Source organism: Leucoraja erinacea, chromosome 31, assembly GCF_028641065.1.
Source record: "Leucoraja erinacea ecotype New England chromosome 31, Leri_hhj_1, whole genome shotgun sequence".
In the NCBI taxonomy this organism is placed as follows: Eukaryota; Metazoa; Chordata; class Chondrichthyes; order Rajiformes; family Rajidae; genus Leucoraja; species Leucoraja erinaceus.
The window spans coordinates 10,344,404-10,356,315 of NC_073407.1; the positions used below are offsets into that span (position 1 = coordinate 10,344,404).

Consider the following 11,912-nt stretch of genomic DNA (forward strand, 5'->3'; position numbering starts at 1 on the left):
GATCAGCCTTTAATCAGGGTGGACGGGGTGCCAGTTCGAAAGGAAAAACTGAAGTCTCATGTTCCCTAAACAAGCACAGTCCTAGGTGAAACACTTGGGGTGAAGTGAACAAGTGTGAAACACTTGTGGGTACGTTTTAGTCAAGGGTCAGGAGTTTTTTATTGTCATGTCCCAAACAGATAAATGAAATTCTTACTTACAGCACCAGAATATGTAACCATGGTATTCCATAAGCAATAACCAAAAGAAGTTCATATATATATATATATATATATATATATATATACATACACCTTCTTCAGTCTGAAGAAGGGTCTCGACCTGAAACGTCGCCCATTCCTTCTCTGCCGCCTCACTTGCTGAGTTACTCCAGCATTTTGTGTCTACCTTCGATTTAAACCAGCACATGCAGTTCTTTCATACACATTTTATACCTACGTACATACACACGCATAAAACAAACAAACAATAATAGTGCAAAAGAACAAAACCAGTGCCCCCAAGTCTATGTAGTTCAGAGAATAACATGTCCATCGGCGCACCGAGCCCACACCAACCACCAGCCATGTTATCCCCCATTCCCCCACACTCTCATGTTACCCCTCATATGTTACCCCATATTCTCATCCATGTGGGATGAAACCGGAACACAAGCAGAAAGCCGTGCAAACGCCACACAGTGACAACACCCGAGACCAAGATCGAACCGGAGTATCTGGCGCTGTGAATCAGCAGCTGTACCAGCTACACCACAGTGCCACCCCGTCAATATTTGGTAAAGAAAACGATAACGCACGTTTATTTGAAAAACAATGGGGTAAGGTGCACGATTATTTGGATCGACAGCTTGGTTTCTTCTCTGCTTTTAGGTTTGGTAAATTGAAGATTTTCGGGCTTGGGCAGCAGACTGTGATACATATGCGTGTTCAAGAAGGAACTGCGGATGCTGGAAAATCGAAGGTACACAAAAGTGCTCGAGAAACTCAGCGGCGCTGGAAAATCGAAGTCTGAAGAAGGGTTTCGGCCCGAAACGTTACCTATGTCCTTCGCTTCATAGATGCGGCTAATTTGAGATGCTGACTAACTTGAAACTCGTTTTTGCTATTTATTTTGCACGGCGGATGGAATTCCCTGTAACTCTAGATCATCAACAATCTCTTAAACTTCTGATCCTTAAACCTTGTTCCTCTTGCAAGAACACAATGCAGGCCAGGCAGCATCTCGGAGAATTTGGGACCCCTTTGTGGGCAACGTTGTGGGAGAGCTGCTGTCTTTTACAGCGCTTCCAGCGCCAGAGACCCTGGTTCGATCCTGGCTACGGGTATTGGCTAGTGTACTGGGATAGTACTAGGATAGTGTTCATGTGCGGGGATTGCTGGTCGGCGCGGACCCGGTGGGCCGATCTTACCCTGTTCCTTTTGAAATTGCTCCGTTTTGGGGTGGAACATTTCATCGACAGACATGAACAATATTTATCTGAAGAAGGGTCTCGACCCGAAACGTCCCCTATTTGTTCGCCCCATAGATGCTGCCTCACCCGCTGAGTTTCTCCAGCGTTTTTGTCTACCTTTGAACAATATTCGTAATTATTTTATAGAAGCGGAATTGCGGGCTCTTCATTAACAATTGACAGCAAGTGAAGTGGTCTGAATAAAACTTCTACATTGAAAACTAGTTTCTACAAAGGCAAGTAATGCGGGCGGGTGTGCAGAAATGATGTGGTGAAATGTTCATATCGAACCGCAACTGAATTTAAGTGTCAGTAAAGGTGAGAAGAAGGGGAGTCTGAGGGGTAAGTTATTTTTCATACAGTGAGTGGATGATAACTGGAACATACTGCCAGGGGAGGTGGTGAAATCAAAACGATTATTACATTAAAATATGTGTTTAGTCGGATACTTAAGACACAGCCCTAATCCAGCAAATGGGATTAGTGTAAATGAACGAAAAGGTTGGCATAGACGTGGTAGTAATTGTTTGTATCTCATTGATTCTGCAACTAAAACTTTTAGTTTTGAAGCTATTGAAAGATACAGCATGGAGAAGGGCCCTTCAGCCCACCGAGTCTACCCGACCCGTTCCATGTTATCTCATTTCCGCATCCACTCTCTCGACACCAGGAGCAATTAACCAACAGACCTGCACGCCTTTGGGATGTGGGAGGGAAGCGGAAAGTCTGAAAGGATGAAGGGAGACATGATAGAAGCGCTACAATTAGAATAACTCCAACCCAGCCATAATCCCCATCAATGTTTTCGACATACAATGTGAGGGGAGGTCCTCTGACCTGTTCACGTTGCAAATTACATCTACAGACTTGTGGGTTACAGGAGGAAACCGGAACATCCGGAGGAAACCCACGCGGTCACAGGGAGAACATGCAAACTCCACGCAGACAGCACCAGAGGTCAGGATCGAAGCCGGGTCTCTGGCGCTGTGAGGCAGCAGGTTCACCAGCTGTGTCGCTGGTTACTGTACAATGGCTGTGTTGTTGTGGAAACCCACCTGGTTCACTGATATACTGAAGGGATTCTGCCATCCTCACCACCCAGGCTGCACGGAGACAACAATCGGTTCATGGGCCACTGGTCATCGGCAATAACACACTGACCTTGGTGAAGGTACCACAACACTTGAGTTTCACACATCGCTGTGGGAACCGAGGCGGATCATCACTGAGGTACAAACTTAGACTGCATCTGTAACGACATAACTATCACACACATTGCCAGACTGGACTTGCTGCAGTCGAGGGCGAGACAGTGATTCAAGAAACTGCAGATGCTTAGCAAAACACAAAGTGCTGGAGGAACTCAGCGGGCCAGGCATCATCTGTAGAGGAATGGACAGGTGGATATTTCGGGTCGGGTCCCTTCTTCAGTTTGTGGAGAGGTTGGTTGTGCATGATATTATGATTTAAATGCTGCCTGAATAAGAAGAGACTGGACACTAGAGTCCTGACACTAAACGCCACTTGTCGTTTTCCCTCCACAGATGCTGCCTGACCTGCTGAGTTATTCTGCTGAGTTTGTGGTTTGCTTAAGGCCTGGACGGCGACGTACGACTAAAGACCATCAGGAACCTGGTCACATTGCTATTGCATCAACTCTGCGAACTAAACATTACTCAATTTTCCCTGAGATCAGGTTGAAAACCGACCTGTTCCTGAAAACGATATTTTTCCAAATGAAAAAGTAATTGTTTTACCTAATGTCCAAAGATAAAACGCGTGTATAAGTTTCATTGATGAGTTGTGATGTAACGATTCTATATGGTTTAAGCCCAAAACAGAAACTAGAACTACAATGTAAATTTGCATTCGTTTTTTTTTTCTCTTACATTAATATTTACAATTAAAGCAGTAACATTTTTTTCGCCCACTTTTAACATCAACTTTAATGCGATTCTAAAGTTTAAATTAGCGTTTTCGAAAATTAATTGTTTGCTTAAGTGTGCATGTAAGAAAAAAATGTGGTGTTAGAAAGATATGTAGTGAAATAATTAACGGCTACTTGTAAATTAGTTTACTTGTAAATTTCAACCCAACATCTCTCTTTTCCGAAACGCCACCCATTCCTTCTCTCCACAAGATGCTGCCTGTCCCGCTGAGCTACTCCAGCTTTTCGTGTCTATCTCACTTTTTCTCGCCCCCCCCCCCCCCGCACTACAATCTGCCTGAAGAAGGATCCCGACCCTAAAAGTCGCCTGTTTATCCCTTCCCTCCACAGATGCTGCCTGACCACTTGAGTTCCTCCAGCACTTTGAGCGTTTTGCTCAAGATTCCAACATCTGCAGTTGCTTGCGACTGCATTTGATGAAGACATTGCTCACCTTAGCAGTAGCAGGATCGCCCTGTCATTCACAGAAAGCACAAACTCGACTGTGTAATGCTGTATAAATGCTGTATACATGGTGAAATGTACATTTAAAAACAAATCTGTAATACCACACACAATTAACTTTACTGCAAAATACAATCTCATCAATTGGCATTAATTCTAAATGCTGGAGCCATAATTACAGATTTAAGAGCTCAAAGTCTCAACGGCTCCAGAGAGTAAGAGTAAGGTAACGATTTTATAAAGTTTATTTTAAGTATGATGTCATTGTGCATTATGTAAAAGAATGAGTCGCAATTAAATCCCAGCGATCTGCTGATATTTCAATGACATCACCAGTAATCCTAAACCAACTTAGATTTAATTCACCAGTTCGGCACAGTATCTATTTTACTGTAAACATCAGTTAAGCGCGGCCACTGGTGCATGCATCAGACTGAAGTTGAATGTGCTTTCTGCAGCTTATTTACACAGTGGACACAGGTTATTTATCCAGCTGCCGTCGCTAGTTTTGTACCGTCCTTCAATAGAAAGCGTCAGCACCTCCCTCACAACTCAACTGAAATCAGGTCAACCCGCTTTTTAATTCCAAGCAAACATATTTCACATCGAATACAACGCTGCCCCTTTCAATATCAAACACGAATAAAGAAGTCAGTCGCCCTTGACCTGCGCTGATGGAATTGACAATCTGGCCACATTAACAGGGCAACTAACCCCTTCGTTCGATTATTGAAAACAGATTTTAAGGATGGGTGTTTACAAATGACCCCCATCACGGATAGGCGGCAGCTACAAATCCATTACAGCAGAGAAGATTGACGAGATGTTGGCTCAAAGCTGTCTCTCAGCACAGCCCCTGTAATCGTGCCCTTCCCATGTTTCTTTGTTAAATCCCCCCTCACCCAGGTGGTTGTGAAAGGACAATTGGCAGGAGGAGGGCTGTAATCTGCAAAGTGAAGAAAGGTCTTGGCCTGACACGCCGCCCGTCCATTCTCTCCACATATGCTGCCTGACCCGCTGAGTTCCTCCAGCACTGTGTGTGTGTAGTGTGCATGTGTGTTTGTAAACCAGCATCTGCAGTTCCTTGTGACTCCAGCACTTGGTGTTTAGCAGAGATTTCACTCTCTCCTCTGAACTTCGCCGGTGCTGTTGAACGCAGCTTCAAGTGTTTAAGATTCCCCAATCCATGCGTTCGATTAAAAAGTAGCAATGTCATTAAACGAACCGACCCATCAACGCGGAGGGAACCGCGCAGCGTTTATGAAACGTGATTAAACAAAACAAAACAAAACAAAACATGCACTCAAAGTGCTGGAATAACGCAGCGGGTCAGGCAGCAAAAATGCCCTTTTCTCCAAAGATGCTGCCTGACCAGCTGAGTTACTCCAGCACTTTGTGTCTATCTTTGGTATAAAGCAGCATCTGCAGTTCCTTCCTACACAAAAACAAATGGAAAGAACTGCCTTCAAACAAACAATAGTTTACTTTTCCCGGGCAAGAGAGAAGTGAGATTTTTTTTGCAGCTGTCCTGCAGATGTCAGTAATTTCTCTGCTTTGTGTATTTTGGCTAACGACAGCATTTCATGATAGATGTATGAAGGGAACTCGTAAGCCTCTGGCAGTCCCGGGGCTGTACAAATTGCTTTCAGCTGATCATTTTAATTCATTTGACATTTATCAAATACTTCTCGATGGATACGCCATGCTACTACTGTGCGGGAAATTGTGCAAAAATATCGCCACATCGAGTATAAATAAAAGTGCCCGTGCAAAAAAACGTGGCCACGCCATCCATACAACGGGGAAAGGTGCTCCCGTGTACAACCTGCTCCCATTATAATCCCCGCCGATCTCCACCTCACGCCACGAAGCGGCGAATAAGACGGGGATGGCGGCGGTCAATAAATCATCTTCGTTTCCAAGAGGCCTCGGAACAGCCCCTGGTTTTAATTCTCTTCAGCAGTTGACTGACTCAGACTAGGAAACCCGATACCGGAGGGAGGGAGGGGAACGGGACAGTCAACTTGTATCAAAGGTTTCGCTTTGATGCTGAACGATGCCCTAGCGGAGATTTGGGGCTTGGTTTCCTACATCAATCTAAAGGGAGGGGTTTAGAGATTTAACAGGCACAACTTTTCTCGATGCTTTAAAAAGAAATGCAATGTGCTGGAGGATCTCAGTGGGTCAGGATTAAACAATTAGAGAGTTTAGATAGAGCTCTAGGGGCTAGTGGAGTCAAGGGATATGGGGAGAAGGCAGGCACGGGTTATTGATTGGGGACGATCAGCCATGATCACAATGAATGGCGGTGCTGGCTCGAAGGGCCGAATGACCTCCTCCTGCACCTATTTTCTACGTTTCTGTGGATAGGCGACGTTTCAGGTCGGGACTCTTCAGACTGAAGGAACAGCATCTGTCCATTCCCTCTGCAGACCCTGCCTGACCCGCTGAGTTACTCCAGCACTTAGTGTTTTGCTCAGGATTCCTTGTACCTCTATTTCTCATGGCTTAATGCTTGCGGATATTCAATGCCTTGTTGCAATCTCTTTCAATCCAATTCAAGATTCCTTTTTTTCCCAATGTTGTCTCATCCCCAAAGACTCAGACTCGGTCCCACACCCTTGGCCCACATTTTGCCAGTTGCAGCACTGAGGGAGGAGTGGATCCAAAGGAGCATCAACCTGTGGGAGACACTTCACCTGGTTGGTACTTGTGCAATAACACCTGCTAGTACTAGTACTGGTTTGAGGCCTGATATAGTGTTATGGTTAGTTAGTCAGCGGATAGTGTATTTTATTGAACATAATGGGTGAGGAAAGGAAAAGCTTAGATATGTAGAAGTTGAGCAGTGAGGGTGGATAGCAAGAGTATGTCCTTTAGAGGTGGGTTGTGGACGTTTCATAGCTGGTTTGACCATGTCGCTATTTTGGAGAGCGAAGAATTAGCCGACAGAGTTTGCATCAGGCCATAAAGGAAATGTCAGAGGCAGCAGAGCAAGGCAGTAGGTGGATTTGTTGGAGAGGAAATGATGTCAGTTCGGGGCAGAAAGGAAATGTGTAACATGCATTATATGGGGTATGGAGAGAAGGCAGGTACAGGATACTGAGTTGGATGATCAGCCATGATCATATTGAATGGCGGTGCAGGCTCGAAGGGCCGAATGGCCTACTCCTGCACCTGTTTTCTATGTTTCTATACAGTATGTGTATTTCTATGTTAGTGTATTCTGTGTAAGTGTATATTGATATTTGTGGCGTTATGCGTTTAATGATGGGTTAGGATAAGTGGAAGATAGGATGCGAGTGTTTAGCATTTGTTAGAGTGAATTAATTGTCTGCAGTTTCCTTTATTTAGATACTTGTAGCATAGAGCAGGTATTGAGGGAGACACCAGAAAGAACTAACGGTTTTAAGCCTTCTCAAGGTGTCGTGGGCCTAACTCAATGAAACACCATTGAAGGGAGGTGGCCATTTGATAACTCCAATGATATACTTGCATCTACACAATTAGTTTTTCTTAATGTACTTGTTAAGATGCAGATGGCTGATTATTGCATGTGGAGTTAATTATTGTCTATAGCGTAGGTTGGTATAATCAGTTTATACACTACGTTGGCTCTGGGTTTGGTTTTCTTGGTTGAGTGTTTATCCTGATGTTACAGCACAAGTACAGTAAAATATGGCAACTCAAACATCACAGTACCTCAGTTAGTTAAGTGACAATAAATGTGAACTTGAACTTGAACTTGAAGCACGTTGTGTTTTAATTGTCACTGCCCTTTCAATTGGTCTTCACTGACGGTGAGGTGTTCTGGAACATTCTGAGATCATCAGTGTGCTTCCGAAACATGTCTTACCTTAGTAAACCCATGAATTTGAACCAGATTTCCCCAGTGGATCATAGATTTGTGAGAACGGTCCCAGGAATGATTGGGTTAACATATGACGAGCGTCTGGCGGTACTGGGCCTGTACTCGCTGGAGTTTAAAAGGATGAGGAGGGAGTTCATTGAAAGTTACCGAACAGTGAAAGGCCTGGATAGAGTGGATGTGGAGATGATGTTTCCACTAGTGGGAGAGTCTAGGACCAGATGTCATAGCCTCAGAATAAAAGAAAGGAGATGAGGAGGAATTTCTTTAGTCAGCGGGTGGTGAATCTGTGGAATTCTTTGCCACAGAAGGCTGTGGAGGCTAAGTCAATGGATATTCTTAAGGTGGAGATTGACAGATTCTTGATTAGTAAGGGTGTCAGGGGTTAGGGGGCGAAGGCAGGAGAATGCGGGAGGGAGAGGTAAATCAGCCATGATAGAATGGCGGAGTTGACTTGATCGGCCAAATGGCCTAATTCATGTTCTTTGATTTTCTTCTTCTTGCGTATGGCTTGCACAGCCTAAAGTTGTAAGACAACTTGTTGTGTTTGATCTTCTGTTTGTGCACGCCAGGTTGATTGCATTCGTCGAAACAGGGTGGGCCACGTGAAGGTTGCAATCTCCCACCCCTTCCCGGAATTTGTGAACCTTATCATTGACCACAGAACAATATAGCACAGGAACAGCCCTTTCGGCCCATCATGTCTGCGGCAATTATTATGCCAAGACGAACTCTTATCTGTCTGCACGTGAATTGTATCCCACCAGTCTGTGGAATTCTCTGCCTCAAAGGATGGTGGAGGCAGGTTCTCTGGATACTTTCAAGAGAGAGCTAGATGGGGCTCTTAAAAATAGTGGAGTCAGGGGATATGGGGAGAAGGCAGGAACGGGGTACTGATTGGGGATGATCAGCCATGATCACATTGAATGGTGGTGCTGGCTCGAAGGGCCGAATGGCCTACTCCTGCACCTATTGTCTATTGTCTATTGTCTTGTGTCATTCCCTGCAGTTCCGTGTGCCTATCTACTATCACACATCTTCTTTAAACTCAGCCCCTCTTGCCCTCTAGTATTTGGTATTTCCATCCTGGGGGATTAAATGTTTTGACTGTCTACCCTATCCATGCCTCTTCTAATTTTATATATTTAATCAGATTTCCCCACAACCTCTGGCATTGCAGAGAAAACAATCCAAGTCTGTCCAACCTCTCCCTGTGGCTAACAATCTCTAATCCAGGCATCATTGTGGTAAACCTCCACTGCACCCTTTCAAAAGCCTCCACGTCTTCCTGTGATGGGACAACCAGAAATGCATGCAATGCTCCATATGCGGCCTAGACATGGTCCTATATAGAGCTGCAGTATGACTTCCTGTCTCTTATACACAACACCTTGACAGATGAAGGCAAGCATACCATGTGCCTTCTTTACCACTCTGTCTACCTGTGCTGCCATTTTCAAGGAGTTATGGACTTGGACTGCAAGATTCCTGTGTACTTCAGTTCCTTTTATTAGAGTGTACATAATTTAACTGACATAGTTTTAAGGACAGCACAGTGACACAATGGTAGAGTTGCTGCCTTACAGCACCAGAAACCCTGGTTCGATCCTGACCACGGGTACTGTCTGTCGAGAATTTTTCCATTCTCCCTGTTCTACAGGAGCTCCACTCCTCCCACACTAGGCCTCTGTAAATTGTCCCTGTGAGTCGGATCGAACTAATGCACGGGTGATAGCTAGTCGACATGGACTCGGCAGCCGAAGGGCCTGTTTCCACGCTGTATCTCTAAATTAAACTAAGCTGCAAACTTGTAGTGGTCTGGAGAAATGAGCAAGGCCCTAATGTAAATACTGCGGGACAAATCCTTTGATGTGCAGAATCCTTCAGTTCGGATGTTTGGCTGTGAAATTCCAAATGCCTTCACAAAAAAAACTACTCTCCAATTAAACAGAGAACCGGGGCCTCTCTCATCTGGTAGATTTGTAAAAAGAACTTAGCTTGCGAGAACAAATTTCTACTGTTGACACAAGAAATGGCAAATGCTGGAATCTTGATCAAAACGTGAAGTGCTTGATGAAATCATCGGGTCAGGCAGCATCTGCGGAGGGACTGGACAGTCGATGTTTCGGGTCGGGACCCTTCTTCAGACTGCACCTGGTTTAGGTCATAAGGTCATAAGTGATAGGAGCAGAATTAGGCCATTCTGCCCATCAAGTCTACTCTGCCATTCAATCATGGTTGATCTATCTCTCCCTCATAATCCCATTCTCCTGCCTTCTCCCCATAACCCCTGACAGCAACATCAGCAACAACGATGAGCTGGCCTACAGGGAGGAGGTCCAGCACTTAGCAGCATGGTGCGCTGACAACAACCTGGCCCTTAACTCCAAGAAGACCAAGGAGCTCATTGTAGACTTCAGGAAGTCCAGAGGTGGCACGCACACCCCCATCCACATTAACGGGACGGAGGTGGAACGTGTTTCTAGCTTCAGGTTCCTGGGAGTCAACATCTCCGATGACCTCTCTTGGACCCACAATACCTCTACTCTGATCAAGAAGGCTCATCAGCGTCTCTTCATCCTGAGGAGACTGAAGAAGGTCCATCTGTCTCCTCAGATCCTGGTGAATTTCTACCGCTGCACCATCGAGAGCATCCTTACCAACTGCATCACAGTATGGTATGGCAACTGCTCTGTCTCCGACCGGAAGGCACTGCAGAGGGTGGTGAAAATTGCCCAACGCATCACTGGTTCCACGCTCCCCTCCATTGAGTCTGTCCAAAGCAAGCGCTGTCTGCGGAGGGCGCTCAGCATCGCCAAGGACTGCTCTCACCCCAACCATGGACTGTTTACCCTCCTACCATCCGGGAGGCGCTACAGGTCTCTCCGTTGCCGAACCAGCAGGTCGAGGAACAGCTTCTTTCCGGTGGCTGTCACTCTACTAAACAACGTACCTCGGTGACCCCCCCCCCCCCCCCCCCCCCCCCCCCCCCCCCCCCCCCCCGGACACTTTATTATTTTTTTTTTATTCAAATCGTTTGCTATGTCGCTCTTCAAGGGAGATGCTAAATGCATTTCGTTGTCTCTGTACTGTACACTGACAATGACAATTAAAATTGAATCTGAATCTGAATCTGAATCTGAATCGGACAGACTAATCAAGAATCTTTCTTTGTCTGCCTTAAAAATATCCATTCACTTGGCCTCAACATCCTTCTGTGGCAAAGAATTCCATGGATTCACCACCCTCACAGCTTAATTTGGGAACAGCTCTGCCCAAGAGAGCAAGACATTGCAGAGAGTTGTGGATGTTGGCCAGTCCATCTCACAGTCCATCTCACAGTCCATCTCACAGTCCATCTCACAGTCCATCTCACAGTCCATCTCTCCTCTCCATTGATTCCATCTACATGTCACGCTCCCCGTGGAAAGCAGCCAACAAGGTCCCGACCCGAAACGTTGTCTATCCATGTTGTCCTGCGATGCTGCATGAGCTGCTGAGTTATTCCAGCGAAATAGATCACCATCCAGACTCTGAAGAAGGGTTTCGGCCCGAAACGTTGTCTATTTCCTTCCCTCCATAGATGCTGCATAGACGCTGAGTTTCGCCAGCACATTTGTCTACACCCAATGTAGGGGGTCTCCAACCAGACCGGCCATCATAGAGTTTACCAACTAGAACAATCAATGTTTGACTGACAGACCAGACGGCTGCTGAGTAAGAAATCAAGTGATCGAGGCACCGAGTTGGAAACTGAAGTTAATGTAAAACATCGACCATGTTGTCATTGGACAACGCAGCAATTTTGATGGGTCGAATGGTCTCCTTCTGATGCTTCCTGTCATATTCCCGGTTGGGGTTTTATTTTGATAGCCACCTTCTGTGCAGTTAAGAACCTTCATTGAATCATTGAAAGTTGCAGCATGGCAACAGGGCCATCGGCCCACCGAGACCACGCCACAAATCGAACACCCGTTGACCCTAGTTCTATGTTATCCCTCATCCGCATCTGCTCCCCACACACTAGGGTCGATTTACAGAGGGCCAATTAACCGACAAACATCGCACGTATTTGAGATGCGGGAGGAAACCGGAGCACCCGGAGGAAACACACGTGGTCACACGGAGAACATGCAAACTCCACACAGGCAGCACCGAGGTCAGGATTGAACCTGGGTCCCTTGCTCTGCAAGGCAGCGGCT

General features: G+C 45.8%; 1 long non-coding RNA gene across 1 annotated transcript; it reads left to right on the forward strand.

Moving 5' to 3' along the window:
• Positions 1 to 1,064: 1,064 nt before the first annotated feature.
• On the forward strand, positions 1,065 to 4,167 carry LOC129711897 (uncharacterized). The gene is made up of 2 exons (XR_008725949.1): positions 1,065 to 2,850; positions 2,995 to 4,167. It is a non-coding gene; the product is annotated as an uncharacterized LOC129711897 (long non-coding RNA).
• Positions 4,168 to 11,912: the final 7,745 nt, after the last annotated feature.